The sequence below is a fragment of the Frankliniella occidentalis genome, unplaced genomic scaffold (assembly GCF_000697945.3).
Source record: "Frankliniella occidentalis isolate FOCC.00 unplaced genomic scaffold, Focc_3.1 Scaffold401, whole genome shotgun sequence".
Lineage (NCBI taxonomy): Eukaryota > Metazoa > Arthropoda > Insecta > Thysanoptera > Thripidae > Frankliniella > Frankliniella occidentalis.
Window position 1 is genome coordinate 62,103 of NW_026267523.1, and position 10,859 is coordinate 72,961.

General features: G+C 55.3%; 1 protein-coding gene across 1 annotated transcript in view; it reads right to left on the minus strand.

Annotated features, from left to right (window-relative positions):
- The window catches only part of LOC127751266 (uncharacterized), a 13,114-nt gene extending 3,379 nt beyond the window's left edge, over positions 1-9,735 (minus strand). The window contains exon 1 of the mRNA XM_052274507.1: positions 9,487-9,735. The gene's annotated coding sequence lies outside the window, so the exon portion shown is untranslated. The remainder of the gene's footprint in view (positions 1-9,486) is intronic.
- Positions 9,736-10,859: the final 1,124 nt, after the last annotated feature.

Sequence of the window (10,859 nt, forward strand, 5' to 3'; positions counted from 1 at the left end):
GAGGGAGAGAGAGAGGGAGAGAGAGAGAGAGAGAGAGACGACAGACCGCCTTCGCCTTGTTCCCGCTACGCGCTGCGCAGCGTCCCGGCGGTCCTCGCCTAACCCAGTCGCGTCGCGCGCGGCCCAGAACACAAACCAGTCCATCCCGTTGCCACAATTGAACGGTCGGCCTGTAATACACTACTGTTACATCGGAAGGAAGGAAGGTGAAGGCCGCGCGCCGCTAGTGATCGGCAGTGATGCGGCAGCGACGCGCGGTCCAGACGCGGAGGAGGCGGAGGCGGTGATGACGCTATTGCATCACAGAGTCCGACCTCGTCACTCTGGCTAGACACACACCTAGGAGAGGTGCGAAGAAAAGATCCTCCTCAGAGCCCGCCGCGCCACCGCCGCCGCCGCCGCCGTCGGCGATGCGTGAGCGGTTGTCAACGTCATTCGGCATTTTTCGTTGAAAACGATGGGGTCTCGACTGCCTCGCAGAGAGTACACCAGTTTGCCAAAATTGCCAAAATTGCCAAAATTGCTCGTGAACATTTCGCATTTTAACATAAAACACTTGTAACTTTGGCACAACCAACTACTTTCTCCGCATGGGTTTGGGATCCGCTCATTTGAAGATAACCCGAGACTTGGTCACCCGCGTCACGCGTCACCGAGCACAAAGCACGATGCTATAAAGGTTAAGCGGGTAAAGCAGCAGCCTTGCAGTATTTCGGCTAGAGAAAATCTAGGAAAATTCACAGTCAACCAAGAAAGTTAATGCCAAGAAGTGAATAACCACGTAAAGTAATGATGCAAAAGCACATCAGCGACATGGGCGGAGCAGTCCCGTGTTTTCATAATGAGCAGTTATTATCGTTACCCTGGGAAAACTTGAAACCATCCAAAGTGTTCTCGGAATGCGAATGTCGGCGGAAACCGGAATGCAAGCAGTAACAGCAGCAGCAGACTGAATCACTTAAAAATATTTTTCTTTTATAATTCGCGCAGACAATCAGCTCTCTTGTTAGTCCCTATCCTCATGTTAATTCCCTCGCCAAGGCCAGTCCACCTGCAGGGTCGGCGGCGCGGGGGCAGCGAAGTGGGCCGTGCGCCTCGTCAGCTCAACGACGGCCGGACTCCCAAACCGAATCGAAAGGTTGGGTCGGGTGGGCTCCTTCGAACACGGCGGCCTGGGCTGGCCCGGCACCGGCCGGCCTATAGCCCTGCTGCTGCAGCCGGACCAACCGGCCGGCCGGAACCAGGACAGGCTGTGGACGCTGTGTGTGTGTCCGAGGCGTCGTCCTGGTGGGCGCCGCGCCACCTGATTGGGATCACCTCCCCATCGCGACGCCGACCTGCGAATGGCGCCATGTGATGCTGCACCGCACGACTCTACGATTCCAATCAAATAACGACTGTAGGCTCCTCTCCGTTCAGCCCGCAGCCCTCCTCACTCAGGCTGGGCGATCGCCTCCTGCCCCGTGCCGCGCTGCTGCTGCTGCTGCCGATAGCGTTCCCGTCGATCACACGCCGGCCGCCCACGCCACTCCAGCCCCGCACGGACGGACACGTATTGGAAACTATTAGAATAGCGGGTCGGGTCGGCGGCTGACGGCTTTAACATTTTACAAGGAGAGGGATGCCCATGTGTAACGGTGCACGGAGTGCAGCAGGTCCAGGACATGACGGGCATGCTGCTGGCCGCCGCCGCTGCTCGCCAGTCCGCACGCGTCGCCCCGGCAACCACACACCGCACGCCGCCCCGCCGCCCCAGCACCGCCCCAGCGGGGCCACCGGGCCCCCGCCCGCGATGTTCTCACTGCTCGCGAGCAGGTCAGCGGCCCGGGTGCGGCGCGGCTCGGCGGGCACCTTGGGGTCGCTGCGCAGAGGGCGAGCTGAGCAGTCCGAGGCTCCCCGGAGCCAAGCTCCTCTCCTGCTTCGATTGCTGTTCATTCAATCTCCTTGCCCTGGCACTCGGATGAACAGAGATGTTATCAGCAGCTGCACCATTGGCATCCAACTCATCAGTCTGCCTGGCTGACGTGAGTGACGAGGCCCTCGGCCGCCAAGCAGCGCGTACCGCGGGAGCAGAGAGAGAAGAAAAAAATATAATCCCCACCACCAGTGCCCCTGTTGCGCTCGACATATCGACACGTGGAGCGGCAGCTGTACAAAGCAAAGACTACTTGTCGCCGCCACCAGGCATAGACGACTTACCAAACACTTTCGAAGGGAAGCCCATAAGGGGCGAAATAAATGAATGAGGCAAGAAGCGGTGCATTAGTCTGGAGCGGACTGTGGCTGGAACGGGCCGCATGCTGTCCGTTGGGAGTGATTCGTTCCACAAGTCAGAGAGAGAGAGAGAGAGAGAGAGAGAGAGAGAGAGAGAGAGAGAGAGAGAGAGAGGAGCAAGCAGGTACAGCGTCGAGTCGGCACTGGCGCGCTCGCCTGGGGAGGCAAAAGATCACAATCGAATTTAAAAGAAGATAATAAGCAATGTAGAATTTGATCCGAGTCGTGACTCGCTTATCTGCCTCCCCCACACGCGCTTTGGCACCTCCCTGCAGCAGAAGTCGTTGACCGCCCGCCCGCACGCCCTCCCGTGCTCGCTCCTCCCGTGTGCCGTGCAGGCGCCAGCGCCAGCAGTCACTGGCTTCGGCCCCTAGAAGCTCTTCCACAGTGACAGGGTTTCCCTCAAGTTCATTTTCTGACAAAACCCAGTCAAAAAGATTATGTCGGCAACATACGGTAGGTTGACGCCTGCGCGACTTTGGGGAGGCCAGCCCGCAATACACGCGTGCACCAAGGGCAAGAGGTTGCCTACCGCCTAGGCGCCATGAGCGCTTGGGGGGCTAAACTTCGCAGGTTCGTAACGGTGCAGAGCTAAGAGTGTACCCCCACCATGAACGTACCCCCCAGAGGAAGGGGGTACATTCATGGCACCATGAATGTACCCCCCATAGCGTTCCATCAGCTAGGGGGTACATTAATGGTGCCATGGATGTACCCCCCTTGGTGCCTTTTTTGGGGGGGTACATTCATGGCACCACTGTTGTACCCCCCCGTCACGTCCCTTCAAGGGACGTGACGGGGGGTACAACAGTGGTGCCATGAATGTACCCCCCTGGAAGGTGGCGAGGGAGGGGGGTACATCCATGGCACCATGAATGTACCCCCTAGCTGATGCAACGCTATGGGGGGTACATTCATGGTGCCATGAATGTACCCCCTTCCTTTGGGGGTACATTCATGGTGGGGGTACATTCATGGTCCTACAACGGCAAATGACGGTCGTACTCTCCAGACGCTGCCATAGGGGTAGACAAGATATCTACCGGTTCTTGGCTTGTTTGTACTCCTACTCCAAGTTAACACAACTTCCACATTTTCCTGAGAAAATTTTTGAAATTCTAACATTATTCTGATTTCTCTAACGCATATCCACCCGGCGGATAAGCTCGGTAGTAGAAAAGATTTGATGGAACATAGAGTGTAATTGCCCCATGCGCTCCCCACCCCCGCATCAGCGGTGTGAAAAATGAAAGCAAGAAACCGGCGAGATTGGAGGAGCAGGGACCTGTTCAGCGACAACGTGGGGGCGACAGCGGGGAGGAAGGTAATCGAGTTAAGCGACACAACAACTCATGCTGACCACGGACTGTCAGAGAAGCCGTCCAGCCCTTTCGGGTGGAGCCGGCGCGGGCGCGACGGTCCCGCAGATCGCGCCGCGCGACTAGATTCCCAACAACGACACAGGCTGCGTGTCACTCGATACGCGGCGGCGCGGCCGTTTCTTGGCTGATTGCCTCACGGCCCTGCCCCGCCCGGCCCGGCCGATGCGATGCCCCGCGATGCCTTCCTGGTTCATGAAGAAATAACATCATCTCCGAGCGCCTCATCTCTCGGTGGTGGTGGTGGCGGGTGGCGTGGTATTTCGATGAGGTCCAGCGCGGGCCGGCCGGCACGGGGATGCTGCTGCCTGATGCTGACTGACGAGAGCGAAACTCTTTTTACTCGACCCAGATAAGCGCCCGCCTCCTGCCCTGGCCGCCGCCGCTGCTGCTGCACCGCTCGCGCGGGGAACAGGTTCCAAATGAAGTCGGTTTGAATGAGTAAATAATCTTGGCACACGCTATAATGGGCCGGCGGCGCACCTCGGCCGACCCCAACCCCTCTCGGCTCGGCCCCGCCGTGACCCGCCCCGCGCACCTCCAACCCTCTCTCAGTTTTACGCGTTTACAGCCCGCAGCCTGGCGGCCTAATGTGCCGCCGATTCGCCCGTCGTCCATCTCCGACACGGGAGTCCATTTGGGCCGCGCGCGCTTTTTAAACCAGGTGGTATAATGGGCGGGGCGATCGGGTCGACCGTTCGGCGATTAGTGTGAACCGTTTGGCGGAGGCACTCCTTCCGCTGGCCAGGCGCCCAACAGCAGCAGGTAAACGTCATGTCTACGAAAATAAACTTATTATTGCCATATTTTTGCAGGTAGGAGAACGGGGCGGCGCGGAGAACGGCGCACGCGCCCGCCTGCCAGGGTCCATGAGGCCGCGCCACGCGTTATTGGCCGAGCACAAGCCTAAAGCTCCCGGCCGCCAAATCACTTGATAGGATACGAGCAATAACTTTCACTGCAAAAGCTTCAGTGAAGTGGGAGGGAGGCAATGAGACTGAGAAGGGGAGGAGGTGCAGCGCAACGTCGCAGTGCGCCTGGCCTTCGGCCGGGAGGACGGCCGACGGTCCGTCTGAACTCTGCGAACGCCACACAAAACAAAGAAGAGGTTGCAGCGACCACCCAAGTCGACGGAACCCGACCGAACCAGGCGCATAATTCACGTTTGTGTATTATCAAGTGGCGAACGTCTGGATTGAAAAGAAACAACTGTTTGAAAACCATTATAGGAGCAGTCGAATGTCCCCGCGGTCACCGGGTGACCAAGAGAGAGGCCCAGTTTCGAAAGGAAACGCACGCGCAAAGGAATTCGAGTTGTCCCCGGCAGGTCAGCTCGGCTCGAGGACGGCCAGCAGCGGACCCGAACTGCGCTAGACACACAGTTGCTGCTGAACTGTAGTAGAAACAAAAGTTATGGCAGTTCGCGCGTAGGGAAGGAGTCTCGGGCAAACTTGAAATACGGACAAACGGGTCAAAAAAAGTGACATAATTATACTGCGCTCTGCGTCCGCGTATTTGTCAGGTCGAGCGGAAGCGTTGAGCGCCTGGACACAAAAAGATACGGGAGGAAAGAAACGAAGGGAAGAAGCATTCGTCATGGGCACTTTCGCCACCAGAAAATGATAGGGCCCGGCAAAAGAATATGATGATGGTACAAAGTGGCGGACCTGGTGGCAGATTGGGCGGCCAGATTACACATCGCGCCCGCAGGCCAACAAGCTAAACTATTCGCGCGGCGGACCATGAGAGCGGGAGAGGCAGAGTGAGCGAGTTTGTTAGTGTGAGAAAGAGAGAGAGAGAGAGAGAGAGAGAGAGAGAGGGAGGAAGAGAGAGGGGAGAAGGGGGAGAGAGAGGAGGGGAGCGTGTATTAATCGGATCGCCAAAGGATTCAGCAGAACTTGGGGTGAAATTTTCTCTAGTTTAGAGAAATGTTGTCATGTTTCTCTTATTAAAAGTGATCTTACAACTAGAATTTTAGGTAGGCTTCTGCCAATTTAAAACTTTGTCATGGTGTGATTGATTGGCTAGGAAAGCAATGAGGGTAATTCGTATGTTAAATGTGAAGGCGTGTGCCGCTGTTCGGTCAAAACGGCTGGGTAGGAGAGACCGCCCGCTAAAAACCAGTCAAACTCTTACACACACATTCACACACACACACAGACAACTACCTGCCCACCCCACTCTACCCAGCCCACCCTTTCGCTGCAAAAACTTGCACAAGTGTGTCACCTGTCTCTCGGGAAACAGCGGGAATCCGGGACCCTCAGCTCAAACAAAAGCGGATAAGAGTTTAGAGGCCTGCAGAAGAAGACTCCAAAGCGGCCCCCTATCCAAAGAAGTCTCGTAACGGGTTGCGTGTGTCGCTGACATCTGGACTGGAATGCGACTCGTAAATAGAAGTGACTACCGAAACACCAGGAAACACCTATAAATACACCAGGCTCATCTTCAAGAAAAAAAGAAATACATACACCCATACGATTTTACTTACAGTGAGACTTTTACGCTTGATTCGAGTACTTTATCGATAAATAGAACCAAAAACAAAATTGGAAAAATATTTGCGCTCTCCCTCGATGCTTTAAGTCGGTTAGTGGTCGCGGGCGCTGACGCGCGCTGCGCTGGTCGCTGTACTTCACGCTCGCGTGTCGGCTCACCTACATTCACTCAGCCGTACTCTTTTTCATCAAACTGAGTGGTAGTGCAGAGCAGCGCGGTCTCACTCTTCGTGATCCATATTGCAGAAATACCATCACTACGGGACCCAACGCCCGCTGACTTTTAAGAAGGCAAAGCTGACATTTACAAATACAGAACACTGATAAAAAAAAAGTGATCAACTGCTCAACACGTCTGAGTGTGCAATTGCAAGTTAAATACTTGCAAGTGTGCAACTGCAAGATGAATACTTGCAAGTGGACAACTCGGTAGGTATGCACTTGCAAGTGTGCAACTCCTCGGTTGAGCACCTCCTACACAGTCAGTCTAAGGAAGTTTTCAATCGAGGAGTTGTACACTTGCAAGTGCACACCTACCGAGTTGTACACTTGCAAGTGCACACCTACCAAGTTGTACACTTGCAATTATTCATCTTGCAGTTGCACACTTACAAGTGTTGAGCAGTTGAACACTTAGTTTATTAGTGAACACTGCTACAGAGGTCATAGTCACCTAGACTCGCCCAATGTAATAGACAAATTTAATTCTTAATGGGCACCAAGCGACAGGTTTGCCTTTCCCTGGCCGAGCCAGCTGCAGCTGCACCTGTTGCACTTGCGCTACCCCCATCAATGAAGTCAAGCTCAGCTGCAGCGTTTTTCTCCACGGCTTTCTTTCTGTCTATCTCCCTCACTGTCCGGCTTCCCGAACACGCTGCCGTGCCGCCGTCGGAGCCCCGAGGACGTACCTCCATCTCGCAATATCGCATCAAGTTCCGCTGCCACCGCCGCCGCCGCGCGACATCACCGTCCCGTTAGCCCAGCCCCGCGGCGCCCCGCCTCCGGAGGTTGTTAGTCCCCGCACCGCTCCTCGGCGTGGCAGGTTGCCTACCCGCTGGTTGCTGGGGTCAGGTCGTCAGCTAGCTGGACGGAGCGGCAGCTGACAACTCTCTTAACTCAAATGTGTACATTGTCTAGCATGTCTACTCTTTAATGTAAACATGAGCATGTCTACTTTCATTAATGTAGACATACCATGTATACCTTCTCTAATGTAGACAATGCACACATTTGAGCTGACAGAGAATTCACACTTCATCACGTCAAAGTGCGCGCAATTGCAGTAGTTGTGTGCGCGCTTGTTACGCGACTTGCGAACTGCGATGCGCGCTGTTCTCGGCTGCCCTGCTGCTTATAACTTTGACAGCGCGTGGGTGAGTGGCTGGATGATGTGAGAATGGTTCCCACCAGGCCAGGGCGGGCGGCAGGCGGCCAGGGCACACACAAGTTCATCGTAAAGCCGACGCATCCGCAGACTACCAGCACACACCGCTCAGCCAGTACAGTGCGAGCAAGCACGGTGGGCGGTTTTAAGAGCAAGTCGGGTGGCCTGGCCTCGCAACGGGAATCGGTAGCTGCACTAGACGGACAGGGTCATAAAATTCCACCGACCGGCTGTAATGACGGAATCCGTCTGCTCTCCCGGCTGCACTGCCCACACAGTGTGCGTTAAAAGGGGGAAAACGAAGGGGGGGGGGGGCATAACGCGCGGTGGATTCCGGAGCATACCGAATCCGAACGGGCGTTAATGGACCTTAGCGCTCCCGCGCGGTGGGTGCGAACGTTCGGACACCAGGCCGGCCATCCTTCACGCGTGACGGCGAAAACGCTGCGATCAAGCTTTGACGGGAGCGGGCGGGCGTGCGGGCTCAACAACGGGCGGTAAAGGTGACAGTCTGTCACTGACGGAAAGATCGCTTCTTCACGCTTCAACTTTCAAGAAGAAGGGGGCCTAATACAGGCCATTTTAAAGAAACGAGGCGAAATTTTACAGGTCAGAGCCTACTCAACACAATTATGTTATTTAAAGTTTCCCATAAGAGTAATGTATTACAGTATGCACATACTCGCTGGGGGGGGGGGTGGAACTGAACACAATGTATACAGCATAAGGAAAAGGTTCAGAAATAATTCGGGACAGTATACGATAAAATACCACTCGAAAGTCGGGCACAAATTAGGAAAAGTTATACTGGTCGGGATGCAGGAATGTATGACTTTTAGCATCAGATAATATTGCATCGTAGTCCATGCTTATTTTTGCAATGAAAACGATCTCTAAAAAATCCATATCCTTTAAAAAATTGTGACCATATAGGGGACTACAGGCTATCTAAAACGGAAGAGAAAAAGTCCCATGCCTTTATCGTGATATGACGCTGCAGCCATCCAGGAACAACTTTGGGTACCAGCCAGCCGGTCAGATTCTCCACGCATGAAGGGCTTTACGCGGCGGTGAGAGGCACGGGTAAACGGGGAGCTTGTCAAGGGGGAGGGGGAGAGGGGGAGGGAGCAGCACTGCCAGCAGCTGGTGCGCTCAGGGATGCGACATGCCGCCCCGGCCTTGACCTGCAACACGCTCACCACTTGTTCATCCGACTGCCGCATACATGCGGGTCGCAAGGCCTCCCTCTCTCTCTCTCCTTCCCTCGTTTCCTAAAAGTGACTTGCAGATCCAAATCCAAAGCTCCAAATAGACTGAGGCTATTGTCGCACACGAATACCCCTGCCTGAGGATTTATGAAAGTCGTCTTCTGAGGATGCAACCGGGTAAACGGGCAGCCATGGGGTCAAATGTCCCCTTGGCTTTAAATGCAATGAATAAGGGGGCTCGCTGACGCCCGACACCACGGGCCGCATAGCAAAACCCCATCGCGAAGCCTGTTACGCGAAACGTAGGCAGGTGTTTCACCCGCAGTGCAAAAGAAACAGGTAAGTTCGCTTTAGAAAGGAGCACACCTCCACTCTAGCTACAGCCCTCTTCATGGATGCAAGTTTAGTCCCCCCCCCTCCCCCCACACACACTCACACAGAGGGCACAGACTCATCATCGTGACTGGTTCGCACTGACGAATGGCCGAAACCGAGGGCAATATTAGTTCTTGTCGGACGCGCTCTCACAGACGCACAAGTCTAAACGCATAACAGATATCACTACTAGGTCACCGAGGTTACGACGCGCAGGAGAAAACCTTGCGAGAAAATAATTTGCTGTGAAGGTGGCAATAGGTTGTGAGGTGTGTAACGCTGGCGAGCCCGGCCCGGCCGCCCCCACAAGCGTCCTCATCACATCAGCTGCGGGGCGGAGCGGGGCGCACAGACCGCACTTTACTGACCGCTGCACTACGCAACACACACACAACACAACTCGGAGCAAGTCGTTGGTGGTCGCGAATCGTAGCTGTGGCTGTAGTTGTAGTAGTAATCCAGTGTCTTGCGGCGCACTTCACCCAGGTATCACAACACTTAGCACGCACACACACAGACACACGCTCGCACGCACACAGAGTCCACGCGGTGAGAGGCTTCTCGGGAGAGCTCGGCGCTGCGGCGGGACGCGAGTCGGCTCGGCGAGGCTCGCTGCCGGCGTGCACGGTGAGGACTGAGCCGGCCCGGGCCGCGCGAGCGCGGCTCAGCCCCCTCCGGCGCCCGGCCGACCGCCATGACCACAGCCACGCCGCGGGCGCGGCAGGGGAGGCCAGCCAGCCTACAAGCGCCGCTTCCACGAACAGCAACATCCACCACCATCATATCGATCAGCTGTGGCAGATCGGACTCAATGAAATAACGTTCTTCGACCATTCCCAAAAGAAGTGCGGAGGTTCGAGCACTGTCAAAGATTTCTTTGGAACTTTTCAAACTTCCAGCTGATATGTTTGTCTTTACGGATTCCATATTGGTGATAGTAGGCGTCGTATATTCTTCAACTTCAACTTCGCCACTCAAAATTTCCCTTGACTTTCCTGTCTCCCACGACCTGTAGACTGTAGCAACCCTGCACAATGTGATGGCTGTACTCTGTGTACTCCAACTTCGATTGTACTCCTTTGTAAACTAAAAAGTCGAGTTGTCGGTCGACCCCTCGCTCCACACCCACTTGGTCCATCCGATCGCCCGGGTGGACTTCAGCCGCGCAGACGCCTGCGTACGCCGCTTTGTCACCGTACGTTCTCCTCATCTCTCTTTCCAGGCCGACGACACCGAGAGGCCCAGGTGGGCGGGGTCATCACGACGACCTCATCAGATAGGAAGGAGGCCCCGCCCGCGAGGACAATTTTAAAACATGCGGTCGCTCTCCTTCTTCCTACTCATACCCTCCTCCCCCTTTCTTCTCTGTCTCTCTCCAGAAGGTGAGAGGAGGCCACACCCCACGGTTCCTAGGGCCACAGAACATCCCCAGCCCACACACGCAATAAGAGCCAAGGGCCGTCATTACCGAAAGAGCGCACCAGCGAGTGGGAGCAAAGCCGTGGAGGCGGCGGCCAGGCCCAGCCCGGTAAACAAAGGGCGTTTACAACCGATATTCACAGTTTTAGTGGTTGCGTTTTAATCCGACGTTTTCCTACACGGAATATTGCTTGCGCCCACAGAGAGCGTTGGCGGCGCGCGTGAGAAGTGTACACTTACAGAAATAAAACACAATTAGGCGAATTTGCCTTTCTCTTTTTACCTTTGCAACGTTGGGCCCTAAACTAGAGAACAGAACCTT